Genomic DNA, 21,050 nt, shown 5'->3' with positions numbered 1-21,050 from the left:
TGACATTTAGGATCAACATTTACAAAAACATTTCAGGCTTCAACAAAATAAAATTGTCTTGGTTGAACCACTTCTGCCTACTTTTGCTTTATAAAGATAGATGGGTAACACTTTACAATAATGTTCTACTCGTTAACATTAGTTAATGCATTAGGTATCATGAACTAACAATGAACAATATCGTTTTTTTCAGCATTTCTTTGTTAATGTTAGTTAATAAAAATACAATTGTTCCTTGTTAGTTCATGTTAATTCATAGTGCATTAACTAAGGTTAACATTAAAAATGTTTTATGTTGAAATTAACATTAACCAAGATTAAGAAATGCTGTAAAAGTATTGTTCATTGTTAGTTTATGTTAACTAATGTTAACAAATGGAACCTTGTTGTAAAGTGTTACCGATAGATGATTAGGGCCCATCAGGGCTAAACGCACACCTTAAGGAAAATTGCTTTTTTATGGTCACAAAGTGTGTCAAGATTTAAATTATTATTATTATTTTTTATATTGAATATTGATGGAGCAACATAATTTGTGTGAATAGAAATGATAACGGAAGGTTGTTTTGAATGAATTCAGTTTTTACAAAAAGGTGGTGAGGGAGCCTTTTACCCACACTTGGGGTATAAGGCCGCTAGCGGGGTTATAGTGATATTGTGTAAATATAGGGACCATAGTTATAGTGCAAAATTTGTCAACTAATGCAAATACTTTTTGCAACATGCTTTTTTGAGTAACAAATTAAGATTTCTGCATTATTTTGCTTATTCAAAATAACCACTTCAGAAAAGGATGCATAATTTCTTGTTAATTTTAAACACATTTGACATTTTTTAACATCTCAAGTTTTCTATAAACAAATTAATCTCCATTGTGACTGGATCAGTCAACGTGAGCCCACTTTAAAAAATGTTCATAATAAATCTATGTGCCCCACCTAAAGTAATACTTTTGGGTTTAATAGCAGTTAAGCACAATCGACAGCATTTGTGGCATAGTATTGATTACCAAATTTATTTTGACTTGCTCCTTTTAAGAAAAAGAAAAAAAAAATCTGGGTTCCAGTGAGGCACTTACAATGGGAGTAAATGGGAACAATCAGTAAACATTAAATACACACTATTTCAAAAGTATAGCCACAAGACGTAAACAATATGTGTGTTAGCATGATTTTAGTGTAGTAAAATCGCTTACCTTTTCTGTGTAAGGTTATAGCCAATTTTACAACTTTGTTGCCATGATGTAATGACAACAAACTCTAAAACTGTTAAAAAAACAGCTTTACAGCTCAAACAATACATGAGTTTTAACAGAAGAATTAATGTAAGTGCTTTTATAAAATTATAAGCTTCACATTTCTGACTTTAAACCCTCCAAAAATTGGCCCCGTTCACTTCCATTGTAAGTGCCTCACTGTAACCTTGATTTTTGCTGAAAATGACAAATAAGTATTTTGTATCAAAAAATAAACGTGATAATTTCAGTGATTTTCATTAGGTAAATAAAGTAGCAACATTTAAAAAAATATTAAAAATTGCCTCAAAATCAACCTTTAGACATTGCACCAATGATCTAGTGTTTAGCAAAGTGCTGCAGTAGTTTTTGTTGCTATTTAGTGTTTTGAGAGAAAATAAAACCAAATGTGCCTTTTACCTCAGGGAGCCTTTAGCCCCATTGTTCCATACTGTACATTAATCCTAGTGTGTATTCACTAATTATAAATGCTGTATATTGGGTGACCAAATGTCCCAGTTTACCCGGGACAGTCCCGATTTTAAGAGGTGTGTCCCAGTGTCCCGACAACTCTCTAAAAAATTTAATTATGTCCCGGTTTCAGCTGGTAGGCTCACTGTTTTTTTTTTCTTTCTGACATTAAAAATCCTCATTGTCCTTCTCACTATTGTATCTGATATTGTTTGAAGAGAAGAGAAGCAATTTCGTTGCGTCGCACGTTGATTTGACGATACTTTTATTCAAGTCTTTCAGCAAATCAGCTGAAATGTATCTGGTTACCATGGTGATGACATCACGCGCTTGGCGCTCACACTCTTTGTCATCCTGTCAGTCAGCACAAGTTAGAAATGCCCAAATAAAACGTGTTTTCAACAAGGAGCTGAAAGAAGCCAATCCATTTCTTCGCGCGACACGTGAAAATGTAAACAAGCTGTTTTGCAGTGAATGTTCATTTCCCCACGACCATAGAGGTAAATCAGACAACGTCACATTCAGACAGCTACACTGCACTTTTCACATCGTACAAGCACTTAAATGTTGAGATTTTGTTTTGAATTTTAGGTTCAGTTTGTGTTCAAATGTGTACCTGATATGACAAGTCATTTCACAATTACACATGCAATATGACATCATATGGATAGAATAGGATACATGGAATTTGTACATTAAAAAAAATATAAAAAAAATAAAATGTGGTCAAATCGTGAAAAACAAAATATAAAATAAAATGTACATTTTCACAAACTATATATACAGTTAAATGCAGAAGTTTGCATGACCCTTTTGTTTTATACATTTTCACACCCTTTTCAGAATGTTTACTAATAAGAGATAAGAGATCATATTTTTTATGTGTTCTGCCTTTCAGAAGCTACATAACACAACATTTAATCTAATTTGCACAAATCATCCTGTTCAAAAGTTTACATCCCCTTGGTCATTGGTTCTTGTGTGGCCTTCCTGAGCATCAAGGAATGTGTGAACCTTTTGTAATAGTTGTGTACGAGTCCCTCAGTTGTCCTAAGTGTGAAAAACTGGATCTCAATATCATGTAGGGCATAGTTGGGAAGAGCTCAAATGTGCAGAAGATGCTGGAAAACCAAAGAATGCACAGGACCTGGAGGATTTTTCTTAACAAATGTGGTCAGCTTCAATACTCAGGACAAAGCAGGGACTCATGAACAATTATTACACAAGCAGTCAAAAAAAGGCAACACACCATATTAAGAATCAAGGGAATGTAAACTTTCCAACAGGATCATTTGTGTAAATTCAGTTACTATTTTGTCTTGTGGAATCAACCTGATCTCATGAAAAGTCGTACATAATTTACGAGCTGGCTATTTCGTATGGTCTTGCACGATGTTGTTCGCATAAACTCATAATACTTCATCACGTGCAAATTCCCAGATGTCTAATGCGGAAGCCGCGCATGTGGCGTTAAGGATGTACTTATTAATATTATGCCCTTACCAAACCCTTATCTAAACTTAACCAATCAGTAGAGTGTGTGAACATGATAGAAAGCTGTTGTATGTGACAGAAGCAAGTTATTGTTGCAAATGAGATGGAAACGATGTCCAGCGATGTCACTAGCTGTAGTGAAAGTCGTAGGAATTGAAACGAGTGCAGTCGAACGATATCGTACGAATTAGCCAAATTTAGAAAAGTAATCCAAATCTTGACGATTTCGCCATGAGAGTGTGTTGTGTGGAATAAATGTGAGTATCTGTTATGTCAAATTCTTCAGGGCAGGACTAAATAAAAAACAAAATGCAATTTTATCCCACTTATTTTAGCAAGTGTCCCGGTTTGAGACTTTAAAAATCTGTCCACCTAAATAACATTTCAAAGAGCCATTCAAGAGGCTAAATCAGCAGTCTGTAATTCAGTGAATGTCACAAGTTATTGATCTGGATGGATATGGGACTCATGAAATAATAGACTACTGCTGGTCACATCAATTGAGTGACACAACCCAAACTCTCCGCTGGAAAACGAATTGTCGGCTCCTGTGTCTCGATTTTGTGGAAAATTAGAGACTCCATTTCTAGAATGGTGAAGGGAAACGGACTCCCTTTCCCATAATTTGCACCATTCCGTTTTGGGGTTGAGGTATCAGCACATGACTTACTGGCAAATAACCGTATTGCCATCTGGCGTTTCAGGCGTAAACCGAAAACGCTTTCATGCGTGGAAATGCGGTTAAACGCGATATCTGACATGGAGAGACGGAAAAAGTTGATCTCCGTCTAAATCGAAATTCACCCCCAACTCAATGTACAGAGCAAACAGATGTTGTTCTTTTTTCCTCCACTGCAGATATGAGTAAGGGGAGGTGTGGATTCAACAGACTGAAAAAGAAAGGAGAAACCCCGTTTGATATTAATGTACAGCGCAGACGGTCTTTAGCAGCGCGATTAAAGTAATCCTGGATAAAGGAAGCGCGTGCTGGAGGTGTATGATGATGAGAGGAGCTCGCGCGGCTCATAGGGCGTATCACATACACACACTCTCAATCTCTCTAAATATCTGCTACAAAACAGCGCTCTTCGCCTAACATCCTACGATTTCTGACTTCGTATTGCGAAACCGAACCAGCACGGTAAACTCAAATCCGACCCATTAATACCAGCTTTGAAAATCACGCAAAACCACCAACCGTGAGAATCAAACGCCAAAGCGGAGAACACACTCGCGCGCTCCCTTCCGAACTACCGAGCTCGCGATCCTGTGCTCGATAAAAGACAGTTTCTTAAGTGTAACTAAAAAGCGATTCTCGAACCGAATCAATATAGCAATGATTGCGGATCATATTATGCTTCAGGCTATTTCCCCACCGGAGAGACAGAGAACAGCGCATAACCAAACCAAGATCAAACAGATTAGTAAACCTTCATTTACCTCGCCGTCCACTCACTCCGCTGTATTCCCAATACAATAATCACATCCCGCTAGCGACGAGGTTCCTGTTGTTGGGCTATTATAATAATATCGATGTTCAAGAGTGAAATGAAACGAGGGGAGCACACACAGCTGACAAGACACGTTTATTCGGTGACCTACTTCCGAAGTAGCGTGCTGCTCGAGATAACGGTCATGCGCTGCATTCCTGAAAGCCGCTGTTGCTGGGACGAAGTCTCGTTGACTTCACTCAAGTAGTGGAGTAATTTTAAATGCATAAATGACATGAGAGTCGAATCAAGCTACAGCTCATGTGAGCTTGGTGGTTGGTTTCGTGCAGTGAGCAAGTGCCTTGGATCAACAGCTCTTACATAATGGGCTGCTTTGGACTTACCTCATCACCAGTCAGTGTCATTGAGAAACTAGATGATGAAATAATTGTAGGTGGTGGGAGTTTGCATTAAGTTCACAGAGCTGTCCAGGTACACATTCTAGTTAGAAAGAGATCACAAATAGTCTATTCATCCCTATCTCCTATATATAAATTCAAACTGGTTGTTTTTGACCTTTCCATTAAAGCATGCATAGTCAATAAGCTTGTCACGCTTAAGCCTGGTCCTCGGCTCCTTAATGTGAGAATGATGCATGTAAACAAGTACCCAAGGCTAATAAACATAATCGCTCTAAAAGACATGCAATCACACCATAGCAATGTCAACTAAATTTGATGTCCCTAAACTACCAGCTAAATTTTACACATACAAATGTTCCTCAAAATCATACCCTCACTGATGTTCGTCTTTTACCTAATGCCTCTTGTTTGCATACTAGGCTGTAGAGTTGGATTCAGACTGGTTTGAGACTGAAAGGTGTTGCATGAAGAGGATGACAGCATAATTTCCATGTGAAATTATAGCATTTGTTTAGCTTTTGTTGTATTTTTTCTGACTTGTTCCTAAATGAAATTTTCACCCATCACACATTTTCCCAGCAAAGTGAAGACATGTGTTTTAGTCCTTGGATAGCCTAAAGAAACAAACTACATGACACATTTGTAACCAGTGGTAAAGAGTAAAAATTTGCATAGTGAAATTTAGAAAGACCCAATAAGAAATTGCAAGCAATAAAGTAACAATTTAAAATATTTTTTTTACAAACATGCAGTTGTGGGAGAAAAGTGAGTTATAAACCATTAATAATTGCATATTTCGGTAACACTTTACAATAAGGTTCCATCTGTTACAACATTAGTTTACATGAACAAACAATGAACACTTTTACTGCATTTATTAATCTTGTTTAATGTTAGTTTCAACATATACTAACACATTTTTAAAATCAAAAGTTGTATATGTTAACATTAGTTAATGGATACCATGAACTAACAATGAACAACTGAATTTTTATTAACTAACATTATCTAAGATTAATAAATGCTGTAAAAATATATTGTCTATTGTTTGTTCATGATACCTAATGCATTAACTAATGTTAATTAGTTACTTTTACTGTAAAGAAACCCACTGTGTTACCCATATGTCTTTTTAATTTGACTTTGTTTCATTTATGCAATTTTATAATTGGAGTCAATCAGTCGCCTATTCAAAAATGAGCCTCTGTGTTTTCCCTCTGATCACAGTTGTGACCCCTTACGTGTTTACAAGTGAGCATGTTTTACATGAGCCAGAGCAATCTTATTATTAAATCAATAATAGACCCTTCAAACATTCTATATAGAAAATATAGTAGTTGTGTGTGTGTTATGACAGGTTTTATTTGCTTTCATTTATGGAGCTTTGACACCATCTTTCAGAGGGGCACAGTGGAATTAAATGGCTCTGCTCATCTGACAAGTCTGTACTTTTATTTATAGTTTACAAATCTGTGTAAAACACATCAAACCTTTTTAGAACCTTCAGCTAATTTGTGGTCACAAATGTAACCAGCGGGATTAAATGGGTTAATTCAAATAACTGGCAAAAGACTAGCAATTAATGTATAATATGAATATGGTTAATATTTTCAATATCCTTAGGGAATATGACATGTTTCATTTCACACAAAAATGAACACATCATACTTACACCAGTAAGCTCAACGGATCAAATAAGCACTTACAAATCTAACAAAACTTGCTTGAGGCCAGATCTTAACATACACAAAAGGATATAAACTAGGATTTTTAGCATGTACAAAGATTCTTCGTCTGAGGTGGCAATGACTCAGATAAGGGAGAGTATCAAATCGAGATGTTTAATGAACAGCGCCTAAAATGACTGTCCAGGATTATACTGTACAGACCGGTTTAAAACAATAAGCAGGGAGACTTTAAAACACTCATTGTGTGTTGAAGAAGGGCAAACAGCCCAAACTATCATGTCAACCTTAGGAAATATAATATATAAACATTTATTTATATAAGTATTAAACTTAACCTTTCTCAAGAACATGGTCAGCAACTTACTTTAAATCTGTTCTCTTCCTGGTTTATTGAGAAATGTTTATGCAATTGTTTAGGAGTTACAGGATCTTAAGCTTGGACAGACTAGACTTCAAGTTTTTGAATAGTCTATTTGTCACATAATCCATCTTAATTGAACAGATGCTCAATGCCTTTGATAGATCAGAAGAATAGATAAAGCTGTATGTTCTGTACACTGGCAAGAGGGAGATTATGTTTGAATTTGCCCATGGGGATAAATAAAGTTCTGAATGTTAGTACATCACACTCAAAAAATGTCATTACCCTTACTTAACTGAATTTGAGAAAGTTTTTATAAGCAATTTAATTTCTTTAATTCAGTTTTATTGAGCCAACATAATTTAGTTGGATCAGGTCAAATCAATCTACTATAGTAGTTTTAACTCAACTTCATTGGGTTCGTCAAACTCAATTTAATAATGTTTAATTTAATAAATTTTATTATGTTGGTCGAACTTTATTTATTAATCATAAATATATGCCAGGTGAGCTAGTGTAAGGAAGTGAAACTGTTGCACTGTCAATTTGAAATGGAAATGGAAATCCCCTGCCCAGTTACAGTATATCAGTGCTAAAAAAATATTCATGTAGTCCCAACTCAAATGGTTTAAGTACATTTAAAATGTTACAAATTTAACTGGATAGAACACAATGAAATCAAGTTGTGACAAAATTGTGTTGCTTTAGTTCATTTTAATTAAGTAAACTAAACAGCCTGCAAATTTTTTTTTTTTTTTTTACTAACAAATTGGAACATAAAAATAAGTCAAAATCTTAAGCAATGAACAATGCGATTATAGAAATTTGCTTCATTAGCCATCAATATCTAAATTTCTGAGTATATAAATAAACTAGTAAGCAGTTTTTCATTTACTGTATTTTAAGCCAGTTACACTCCAAAGATTTTACTTTCAGTTATCTCATTTAATTCTATGATACTCAAGGAGATACATCTGAGCCACTATAAGCATTACAAAAATGCTTTGTCCTATAAGTTCAGGTGGCAATGAGCACACAGGTTGTGTACCATTCTGTTCATTTGCACTGAGAATTTTGAAAAGATTCTCAGAAAGAGGCTGAAAAAGCACTAATGTTAACCCACTGAGTCATTACAACAAGAGTGCAGCAGCAGCACAGTCTGATACCAGCACTCACACATTGCCCAAGAGTTCACTGTCCACAGTGCGACCTTCTGCCAGTTTAGCAACTCAGTATTCACTTAAATCCATTTTAGTCGACTAAAGTTACCAAAAATTGTGGCAGCTGCTCCTCTCTGACATCTTTCCTTTCACCACAAGATTTATAGTGAGTATATAATCAGTATATAGTGTAAAGTGCCACCCACAGTAGAGGTTGAAATGTTATTTGTTGTTCCTTTTGTTGTTCCAGGACAAAAGCAGAAAAGCATATACACTATAGTCCTTATATTTCTACATTTGCACTTTTAAAAGATTTATAATGATTTAATTAAATATTTTATCTTTATGCCGGCCATTAAAAAAAAAAAAACAAACATAAGAAATGCACAAATAAATATCCAAAATTCTTGTAATATCAAAATTCAAAATAGGCACAGTAATAAATGTAATCAAGATTGGGTTGATCAATAATTAGGGTAGGGAAAAGCCAATTTTATCAACTAAGTGAACTTTGGTTTCCACTTTTACTACCTTTCAGGCTTTACTGTCTGGGAACGGTGCTAAACAGCTGCCAGTGGTTCACATTAATGACAAAATCATTTTGCAAAGATATATTTCAAGCTGAAGTGTCATTTCTGTGACACTAGCGCCACCAAATTGAATTACAAAAATAAACAATGTTTTCAAAACAGCTTTCTGAATAGGCCCTTGTCTGCAGTTGTTCAAACGGTCTAATAGCCCCGCCCCCAACTCACGCCATTGGTTGAGTAACGTTGTTGGGGTGGGTCTAAGTGGGTTGCTCAAAATGAACAGGAATTTTCATAGCACCACAGAGACACCGTATTTACAGTTTTCGAGAAAATGAACCCATCAATGGCTTATTATTAGTTGTCTCTGCAAAATAAGCTGGGACAGAAAAGTAATTTAACACAGAAAAAGTTACATACTTCAGCTTTAACTATTGACCATTATCATTGTTCACTGCTGCTGATTACTAAAGATGTTTGAGTTCCAAAATTATGATTAATCGACAAACCAATAAAACACAGATTCAACACACGTGCGGGAAGAAACACACTGGTAACATTTTGAAGAACTAGTGAGTCTTTCCTTTTTTTATTGCTGCCAATTCAGCAATTGTACAGTAAAGATACTGTACTTGAAGATACAACATACACTGGCTGGCCTTTTGAGATGGTACAACAAAAAGCCTCTCCTTACAAACAAGATTTTCCTCTATAGTCAACACTTGTGTTCCATGAACACAAGGACAAAGGCCAAAATGATGTTGTCTGAGCTAATGCATCTAATTTATCCAGAGCAAACACATTAAGATAAATCATACACAATTAAGCTGACTTGATAACATAATAACCTATGCTCTCTTACTGTATGCTATCTGTGTATGAAAATCAGCATAGAGACAAATTTAACAATAGAAAACTAAATAGAAGATTTCACAGGAGAACTTGATGTAAAGACCAATAATACTGTATTTAATGGAATCAAATCTCCTTATTAAAATATAATTACACTCTAAGAGGCAAATGAGAAAAGCTGAAGAGGTATATTTCAAGGGATGCAGTCTAGCTCTCCAATCCCCCTCATCATTATTGATGTGAAAAATATGTGAAGCAAGCTCCAGTGTAAGTATATTCGCTCCTCCAAGGCTGTTTACACAGTCAGTGTTTGGGATTGACAGCCGTATTTACTAACAGGTGTGATTTTCAAATTGCCCTGTACATACAACAGCAGACAGTAGCTGACTGAATACTGTCTGTATGATGAGGTAACTGAAGTCATTACCTTTCTCTAAAGACAGATAATGATTGTAAATATTGAAACGTTGTATTGCGTCTTTAAGGATTTAACACTTTTTCTAAACTGTTCTGCATTTCAGGACACTCCAGCTGCTTTCATCCATTCAGATTTCTCTTCAAAATCTACAGTAGTTACTTTCAGGATTTTTTGTCTCACTCAAACACCTAATATTTTCTAATATCACCTCTATTTTCTGCCATTTTTCATGACCTGAGAGAGGTTGACAGCCCTAAAATTAGTAACTGACAGGAAAGAATAGCCCATGAAGCATGTGCTTATGTCATACAGCATGTCAGTGAAGTGACAGACAACTTGTTGCCAATTGCAGTTCAATTCACAAAGCACACATCAACCAAACTCGCTCTCAAAATTCCCTGTAGAGTCACCAAACCATATTTAGCACTCCAAATAGGACTGTAAACCACATTCCACTGCAGCATGATCACGGGGGGGAAATCGACATGTTGGTTCCGAATGTTTGTGTATCCTGAAATCGATCCCATTCTGCAAAATTACTTACAAGCCTCATCCCTCATCAGACATTTTTTCATCAATTCAAACATGTTAACTTTTTGCACTACTTTTAGCAGATTACGCGAGCAGCTTCAAAGACATGGCCTCTGGTCCCATGGCAACCAGGCAGTAAATAATGTTGAGCACAATTCAGAGTTTGCATTTTAGCTCTAAAATTATATTTTTACTCCACTGACAGTTAGGTTTAGGATTGGGTGTGGGATAAGGGTGATTCCTGTTGACTGTATTACATCATTTTCAACAAAATAAATTGGTTTTGGTGTCACTCTGTGGACATTGCACCCGGAAACTGTAGCTCACACGTATCCATACGTTCAACAACACTTCCAGCTTCGACCACAGGGGGCCATGGTTTGAATTTTGGTAAGATCAGAACGATTTCAGCTGAAGAACATTCACAGTGTGGTCATAGTCTGTCTACTGCTGTGTGAATGCAGCCAAATAAATGTGAAAGTAGAATACATATGCACACACATAACAAATCCACAAAGAGTTGTATAATTTGTGGTAGAGTTGTTCTCATGCTCACTTAAATGGTTAGTCATGTCTGGCTACACTAATGTTTAAAAACAGATTGTAAATGCAATCTTTAAATTACATATAAAAAGGGGTAAAGGAGAGGAGAACTGGTCAGTTTGTATTTACAGAGTATGTTCATTTGTCAACCTGATCTCATTAAAAATTACGTGACTGTGGCAACATTTTTGCAGAATGAAATAACATGGTTCATTACACATATCGCTGCAGTTTCGAGGTGAAATGTCCACTGTGGGTCGCTAAAAGCAAGTTAAATGTTCTCCCAAAAAGATGTTTTTAAGGTAAATGCTCTAAAGAGCTGTTCAGCTTTTACATAGTTCAAAAACCTGGAAGAGAATTCACAATGGACTTCTATCTCTGGACTTTCCTATGGGGTTTTATAATGGGGTTTTTCAACTAATATGTAAAATAAGGTCTGTGGTAAACATCACTTGACATTACGTAGAAGTTTTTATCTACAACATACATTATACAAAGTCATACCTCATACATGAATTCTGAAGCCATATTAATTACATACTTTTTTTATTTTTTTTTTTAAACACACAGAGGCTTCAAAATTCATGTTTGAGGCAGGCCCGTCGCCAAGGGCGGGCATTAGGGGGCAGTGCCCCCCCCCAATGAAACACCATGCCTCCCTAAAGCAAGACATTGTCAACTAGTAAATAAGCCTATGGAAATCATTTTCTCTCTCCACTTAATCACAAAAGTATTTATATACTGCACTATCAATTTCACAGCAATAGGATCCAACCTAACTCAAAGGAACACTGATCTTAGGGTAACTTAAAATAACACATTATAATTTAACATAAAACTGCATATTTAACACTAAACGGAACTTAAAACAGAATTATAACCCAATTTACTTATAAATGACAATAGCATCCACAAATAGTCCCCAAACATTGCACAGACCTACCTCATTAACTATTTGAATACAACAGCCAATGGCTAGTCCCCAAGCATAAACAACAAAAGTTGAAAACTTATGTAACATATGATTCCTGCATGCACTACAGTCTCAAAAGTGCTTTAATTAAGTGCTGTGATTCTGAGTAGTAGCAGCATGGCTATAAAAAAAAGTGGTTTAAAGACTTGAGTCATCATCAGCTTCGAACAACATCAGAGTGATGTGGCAGGAGGAGGAGGGAATGAGCTTAACGAGACAGGCATCGGCAGAGCAGCAGGTGGGCATGCTATCGTGACTACTTTCATAAGTGTAACGTTCATCATGAATACTATCGATAGTGGAGTTGTAATTAGTGTTGTTTTTATTGGTGCTTCGTGGTTTTAGTTGTGGAATATGGATTAGTGTGTGGAATTGAAGAGCTTTTGATGTGGCTGTTTATATTCACTAAGTGTATAGACTTACATACAGTAGATATGTTACATTAATGCAGACAAACTGTGGTGTAATTTATTAATTTATCGCAATTGTGTGTAATTTATGTTGTAGAACAAAACGTCCACGTATCATCAAGTAATGTTTACCACAGGCCTTATTTTACACATAAGTTCAAAAACCCCTTTATAAAAAAACCCATAGGAAAATCTATAGGGAACCCATGGTGAATTTGACTTCCGGGTTCGCCTACAAATTGACGTCACGGCTAAACAGTTCTATGACTTTTAAATGAACAAACCTACCTCTCCAACCTAAACCTTTAACCGAAACCTAACCAATAGTGTCATAAAAAGCAAATGTGAGATGATCTTTTTTTCTAGTTTCAAATAAACAAAACCAAGGTCCCTACTCTAAATCGTACTCTTTAACATAACCGATAGTGTCATAAAAGCAAATGTGAGGTGAAAAACGCAATAGCTGAAGCAACTGCGTGATTTCGTGGTGCTTCTATGCTACTTTCGGCTCACATGTCGACACACATGCTTTGCTAAAAGTTGTACCCCAGGTTTCCGTGTTTGAAGTCCAATGCTCCATCAGATAAGCAACCACGCAATTTAGTCACACTTGAATAAAACTGTAAATGTAGTAGATTATGAAATGCAAGCATTAAAATGTATCAGCTTTAAAATCATGCGTTAAAGTAAAAACATTTTAATGTCATAAGATAGTATTGTGTGGGGAAACGAAAAAAAATTGTGAATTGTGATTGTATGAAAGTGAAGAAAACTCAATGTTGTTGTTGTGCCTCCAGGGGGATTGTCCCTGTAATCAGGGCACTGTAAGTCGCTTTGGATAAAAGCGTCTGCCAAATGTATAAATGTAAAATGTAAAACTCATTTTGTTTGTGATTCTATCAGTCCAGGTTGTCATTTGTTTGCTTTTGTTAGTTCAGCCTCTCAGATGACAGTTTGCCGCCACTGAACTGACAGAACGCAGGAAGTCTAACTCCTGTTAGTTGTTAAAGATGGTGTCTTCAAAAGATGTAGGGTAACATGCCCAGGAAAGCCTCAGGGATATTTTCCTCTGAGAATACACCTTTTTGACAAATCATGTTAAGATTAGAGAGAAAGAATCAAGTCCTTCAGAAGCTTCCAGCATTTGGAGAGAAAGATCAACAATAGATTGACTGGGTTCCAGCTGTGAAATAACGACCAGTACAAACAACAGAGGCAGAATGACTTGTTCTCACACACTGGGTGTTGCCATCTGTGATTTTGAAGACCATGTGTTCCACAAGTTACAGTGGAAGCCCAAGGTCTCTCAAATGCTAGGAAGATTTTTGTGTGGCTCATGAACAGGCTTTACTGTCCTTTTAGTGTAAACATTTAAACATCAATAATAGACCGGAAAGCGTCAACCTCTTTGCACTGACCTCAGCTGCAAACCCGCAAACAGCTGAATCTGGTTTCAGTGGCCACTCTTTCCCCCCATTCTCTCTCTGAACAGACTAGTAAATTTCACAGCTGTGGCTCTGGCTCGGGACCAGGTTGTGTCTGATGTGTTTATGATTAGCCACATGAAACAACTCTTCTTCTTCAAACATGTGTGAGATGGAAATTTCAGGGACACAAGTCCTGAAGGTAATGCAGAACATTTCACAGTTTACTCATTGAACTAAAAATCCTATTTAATCAAAGTACTTCTAATGTAACCTGAAGAATTTCTTGCCTTTAGGGATTTCATTTGGGATGAAAGAAATGGAGACGAGGGAATTCATGTGAGCCTTTGTGAGTTTGTATCATCAGCCAAAATTATATTAATAAAAATGTAACTCATTTGTTTCATATACCTTAGTGTCACCATTTAGATACTGTGCCTGTGTAGGTTTTCAAGATTTTAGTGAACAGCTTTCACTGGCGTCAAGGGAAAACGATTATTCATAACTGATTAGTCAGCTGACATTTGGTACACATTCTGTAGCACGTAATAATTCAAAGAACTATTTGCAAATGAATTATTAAAGCGGGATGAGAAGGAAGACAGCAGAAGAAAAGATGAGTGAACATTACAACTGAGCTACACAGAGGGTAACAAAAAAGAATCTTTTTAATTCATCTGGTCAGATTATCATTGATGTCACATCTGTGTTATTTGTAGTATTAACAGTTTAACAGGAATAAACATGTTCGGAATCAGTTCAAAAACATCAAACAGTTCTTTTCACCACATGAAAACATGCAACATCCAAGATACATTTTTGGAATATGGTCTAAATTGCACATATATGCCAAAGGAAAATGCCACATGTAATTGAAAGTTCTGCTTGGTTTAAATTCTGTAAGTGACTTTGGCCCTGTTCTGGTAGGTCAGCAACAAATCTGTTTGTTAAATCAAAAGAGGCTATTATTTTATATCTTGTTTGTATCCGCAAAAGAATCAATGCTCTAAAGATAAACTACAGTAGTGTATACACTGTATCCCCACTTTTAATCTAACAATATGATAAAGTCATTTTGTAATAATTTCAACTTTGCCTTTTCAAATCCAATTCTCCATGTCAATTTTTCGATTTGATGTGAACCAAGTGGAGAAGACATAGTCACATTTCACTCCATGCTGTACAAATTTGATAAACATGGTTATGGACCATTAATCTAAAAGTCAATTTGCTGCACATAAGCTGCTCTCTGTAATGGGACATCACTGATGATCTGTTCAGCGAAAGATATCCTAATCATGCATACATGCTTGATGGATTTTTTTTTTTCTTCCAGGAGGTGATAATTCATGTTAAATATGCATTATGCTGATTCTATGAGGGACAACTGTGATGAGTGAAATAGAAAATGTTTTCTATCTACACATTATGTTTGATATTTCTTTAAAAAAAAAAAAAAAATCACCACAGTTAACATGAGGCTACATTTTTTGCATTTAAAACAGACTTTCCACCTTTAAGGACCTTTAATGTAAGAATACTAAAGCCTTTATTTTGTGTAACTGCAAATGAAAAGATTAAATGGGATGTACTGTATAGTCCACTACCCTGATGTTTTAAGAGGGTCTCATATAATCCTTCAAACTAAGCAATGAGAATAGTACACAGCAGCTCCTTTGCAGTCTAACTTACTTTGCATTTTAAGTCATTGTAGCATTTTACGGCCCAGAAATATTGCCTCATATGTGCCAATGCTAATATTTACAGTGAAGGTAATACTCTTGAGCACCACTATTTATTATGGACCCTGAACCCTCAAACAGGGAATGAAACCCTCTTTAATCTTTGTTCACACTGCTGCTTTCATTTCCCCAACATTTTCAACTTCAAGCTTTCCATCTACATCAAACCATAATTACTGTCACTTTATATTCAGCAGACCTGTGTCCTATGTATGCCCTGTTGTGATAGTGGCATTTAGACCTAAGGTTATATTTTACCTTGTCAGTTTAATCCAACCATTTCACCTTTTAGCTGACTGTTTTGAATGGGTGGTAGGAATCGTTTGGAGATTTTAAAACATTGCCTTGTAAATGCTCTTTAGATTGTCAACTTACAGACCACATTTACTTTTTTGTGAACATTTAGGTCAAACAAAACCAATGCAAAACAAAAAACAAAACCATTATGAGTGGCTACCTGAAATTTCATATTTTTCTCAATTAAGGCACTTTAACAGAACAACCCAATGAAAAAGAATCTGCATTAAGCCACATTGTATATCAAATAACATGACGGAACATCACTGAGGAATGCAGTCTTCTAATTGGAAAGCATAAAATGGGTTGTTCAAATGTGTATGTATACACTGATGAGCCAAAACATTATGACCGCTCACAGGAGAAGCGAATAACATTGATAATCTCCTAACAAGGCCACGTCAAGGTCAGGGTAGATTAGATGGTAAGCGAACAATCAGTTCTCGCAGTCAACATGTTGAATGCAGGAGAAATGGGCAGGAGAAAAGACCTGAGCAACTTTGACAAGGGCCAAATTGTTATGGCCAGACGACTCGGTCAGAGCATCTCTGAAACAGCAAGGCTTGTGGGTTGCTACCGGTCAGCAGTGGTGATAACCTAAGGACAGTGGTCCGAGGAGGGGCAAAACATAAACCGGCGACAGGGTGTTGGGCGCCCAAGGCTCATCGATGTGTGAGGGCAACGAAGGCTATATTGTCTGAACTGACAGAATGTCTACTGTGGCACAAGTCACAGAAAATGTTAATGATGGTTACAGGAGGAATGTGTCACAACACACAGGGCATCGCACCCTGCTGTGTTTCGGGTTGCATAGCCGCAGACCGTTTAGAGTGCCCATGATGACCCCTGTCCACTGTCGAAAGCACCTACAATGGACACGCAAGCATCAGAACTGGACCTTGGAGCAGTGGAAGAAGGTCGCCTGGTCCGATGATTCACGTTTTCTTTTACATGATGTGGACGCCGTGTATGTGTGCGCCATTTACCTGGGGAAGTGATGGCACCAGGATGCACTGTGGGAAGACACAAGCCGGTGTTGGGAGTGTGATGCTCTGGGTAATGTTCTGCTGGGAAAACCCGGGTCCGGCCATTCATGTGGACGTCAATTTGACATGTGCTACCAACCTAAACATCATTGCAGACCAGGTACACCCCTTCATGGTAATGGTATTCCCTGATGGCAGTGGCCTCTTTAAGCAGGATAATGCGCCCTGCCACACTTCATACATTGTTCAGGAATGGTTTGAGGAACATGATGAAGAGTTCAAGGTGTTGACTTGGCCTCCAAATTCTCCAGATGTCAATCCGATTGAGCATCTGTGGGATGTGCTGGACCAACAAGTCAAATCCGTGGCAGCTCCACCTCGCAACTTACAGGACTTGAAGGATCTGCTGCTAATGTCTTGGTGCCAGATACCACAAGACACCTTCAGTGGTCTTTTAGAGTCCATGCCTCGGCGGGTCGGCGCTGTTTTGGCGGCGCACGGAGGACCAACAGCATATTAGGCAGGTGGTCATAATGTTTTGGCTCATCAGTGTATGTTCAAACGGTAACTGACCAAACTAACTGAATTTTCAGTACTAATGTAAAATATTAAAGAATATTATGAATAGATAAGCATAACTGAGCAAATGTTAGGGCACAATTATTGTGTAGTACACTGAAAATATGATTGTTCAAATGGATCTGTATTCTAAATAAATTACTCACTGAAATCATTCAATGTTTGGACAGTGTGCTCTCCATGTCTAACATGGTATTATTACACATTCATAATCATGTTATAACAATATATCAGGTCTCTATTTTCCATAACAGAAAACTCTAGGAAACTGTAGAGCATCTAAATGTTCACAAGTCACAAAGGAGGCACAATTCAACCTTATTATGGATGACATTCATGGCGTTCAATATTGAACCATTTAAAGAACCAAGAAAAGCAGAATACATGAATCAAAGGAGGCAATGGACAAATATCAGACAAGCATTAGTGATATACAGCACTGCAAACACATTCCAAACAAACTTCACTTGCTTGAAAAGAGGCTCTTGACTTAACTCGAATAAAAGTATTGTATCAGGGTGAATTAGGCATGTCAGGTCAAGTGTTTTCGACAGGGAACAATCAGTGTCTTTGCAAAAGACTGCATCCCGTGGTTGCGTTACTAACACACAAAATATTAGACACACACGTTAACACCCCAGCGTGCAGTTTGTGACGCGACAAACTAGAATGCTCCCATTATAATAAACTCAGCTGCATATCCTGTTACCGAGTACGTTCGGAAAGATTATTGGTAATATTATAATTGGACGTTCACACAAAACAAACAGAGACGCAACGCCAAGAATGGAGTAAAACGCAGGTGTCACGAGACGCGTTTTTTAAAAGTTCAAGTTCTTTTTAACCTGACACGGCGTCTAAAAACGTGGAGTTCAGGCGCGAGACACTGGAAAAAACAGCGATACGCGAGTCAGTGTAGGGCATGTTTACATAAATAAACAGCGTTCGGTGTGAACGGCCCCTAATCGGAGCGTTCTAGTTTTGTTGCGTCGCGTTGGAATTTGATGTAGAGATATATCATCATCGCGATTAAAATAAGGAAACGAATTTGACTTTATATTTTCTTTCTCATGCATAGTTAAGGAAAGAAGCCTAATTTCCCTCTTAATTAATTAACAATGTGCAAGACAAAACAACATAATATTAGAGGACATCACGCAAAATAGTAACATCTTGTGCGTACAGAACATGCAATACCATAGAAACCTCAAACGTACGTATTCTCATAGCCTACCTTCTGTTGTGTGTAGTGGATTTAAATGAAAGCCTTGATTCGCCACACACTGATATGGTCCGGTGTAGTGTCTCACTTCGGTTTGATCTCTAAACTACACGGAAAAGCGAGCTCACATTCTACTGTCATCCTGAGGAGAACACCTGGAACAGAGCACACTCATGCAGAACTCACACAAACACTTTTGCCATGGATTTTACGTAACACCACCGTCCGCTTTCAAATGGCTGTGTTTTCAAAACCTAGTGAGCTGCCTTTCTAGATAGCATATTTAGCACCATAGTTGCGTGTCGAGTCAGCTAAAAGCGCCTACGATTTTTCAGAAATATTGCACGCACATATGATGCCCAAAAGTGCTCGGATCGCGGAACTCAGAATGCGCCTATGATGCCCAATAATGCTGTCTAGATAGGCAGCTCAATAGGTTTTATTACACAGCCAGTGTGTTGACGTATTACATGCTGGGGCATCATGGAGTTTCTTAAAGGGCTATGGGCACATTTGAAGCTGTTTTAGATAAAGTTAATTATAGTGTTCTTAACGAAACACTCTTTATAAGCGCACATGTGTATTTCCGATAATTTTAAGTTTTAAATAAAGTGAGGCATGTTATATCAATTAACACCAACCAATTAATCTCTCAAAACATCAATTGCCTTTAAAATATCCAAATGAGGATCCAAACAAACATTTTATTTAGTATTCTTATTGAAATTTATGTCCTTAATTTTACACACACACACACACACACACACACACACACACACACACACACACACACACACACACGTTGGTCTACCTATCATTATGAGGACTTTCCATAGACATAATTAGTTTTATACTGTACAAACTATAGATTCTATCCCCTAAACCTAACCCTCACAAAAAACTTTTTGCATTTTTACATTTTCAAAAAAATCATAATTTAGTATGTTTCTTAAAGCTATTTGAATTATGGAGACACTAGAAATGTCCTCATAAACCACATTTATAGCATAATACCCTAGTAATTACCAGTTTGTAACCTAAAAAATTGTCCTCGTAAACCACATAAACATGCCCACACACACACAAACAAATCAATACAAAATGAATGAAGATCTAGAATCTTTAGAACCGTTTTTTGTTTATTTCTTAATCTTAAGAACTGTAAAGTAGTTCAGAAATCTCAGTGTCCGTTACTGATGCATGAAAGCCATGGCACTGGTCTAAGTGAAGAAAGAGAAACCGAGCTGTGTGTCTGGAGATTATGTAATGAGGACTGGGCCACATTTGTGCAGAAATCTACAGAACATGGAAGGTCTTCAAATGCAACTAATTTATGCCCATTTTATGAAATATATCTCATATATGACATGCCACTTATAGAAATATGTATTTCATTTACATATATTTCATTATATTTAATAAACAAACTTTTATTTTATGGAGCGTGGTTGAAGAACACTTATCTTTCCATAATACTAATGATAGAATGCAAATTCATCCCAATTTTTGATGTCAGTTATTTGAAAAAGTAACATTAAAAGAACATTTTGCAGTGCTTTTTTTTTTTTTTTTTTTTTTTTTGACAGTATTTAACTTAATTTAGAGTAATATGTTTAATCAGTTGAGGAAAAAACATTTTACATATCAGATAAAAAGACATGATTACTAAAAAAAAAAATAATTATGTTTTGTCACAAAACTTTTGTGGGACTTAATCCAGGAAGGACCTGAAAGGACCTTTTTTTTTAACAATGAACCATAACGCTTACTTAATTTACAAATTTAAAACCATGACTTGCACTGCACATAAATAACTAATATTGGCATTATATTCATGTTGTTTATCCAGAGGGGAACTGGCCCCCAAAGTGAGCCTGGTTTCTCCCAAGGTTATTTTTCTCCATGATTTTTAGAAGAATGTTTCAGCTCTGTTGGTCCTTACAATGCAAGTGAATGATGACCAAAATTTTGAAGCTCCAAGCACATAAAGGCAACATAAGAGTAATCCATAAGACTCCAGTGGTAAAATCCATATCTTCAGAAGCGATATGATAGGTGTGGGTGAGAAACAGATCAATATTTAAATCCTTTTTGTGACAAAAGTTCTCAACGCTCTCAAGGAGGAAGCGGGAGACGGCAAATCAAACTCAGAAAGGTATTTTTATTTTCTCTCACTCAAAAGCTTTAAACTCAAATGTTAGCTGCACTGTCACACACACCCACATGCAGGCTCGGCTCTTTCTCCCCTCCAGCAGAGATCGCCCTTTAAATAATTCTCCGCTCTCA

General features: G+C 36.7%; 1 protein-coding gene across 3 annotated transcripts in view; it reads right to left on the bottom strand.

The window, feature by feature from the left end:
* Window positions 1-18,975, bottom strand: part of LOC127455415 (bromo adjacent homology domain-containing 1 protein-like) — a 49,863-nt gene extending 30,888 nt beyond the window's left edge. For 2 of the 3 annotated variants that reach the window (XM_051723287.1, XM_051723289.1), the window contains exon 1: window positions 18,777-18,975. The gene's annotated coding sequence lies outside the window, so the exon portion shown is untranslated. Of the gene's footprint in view, window positions 1-4,639; window positions 4,780-18,776 lie in introns of those variants that run through there. The other variant, XM_051723288.1, reaches the window with a different exon arrangement.
* Between the last annotated feature and the right edge of the window lie 2,075 nt (window positions 18,976-21,050).

This window comes from Myxocyprinus asiaticus, chromosome 17, assembly GCF_019703515.2.
Source record: "Myxocyprinus asiaticus isolate MX2 ecotype Aquarium Trade chromosome 17, UBuf_Myxa_2, whole genome shotgun sequence".
In the NCBI taxonomy this organism is placed as follows: domain Eukaryota; kingdom Metazoa; phylum Chordata; class Actinopteri; order Cypriniformes; family Catostomidae; genus Myxocyprinus; species Myxocyprinus asiaticus.
This window is presented reverse-complemented; position numbering and strand designations above follow the sequence as displayed.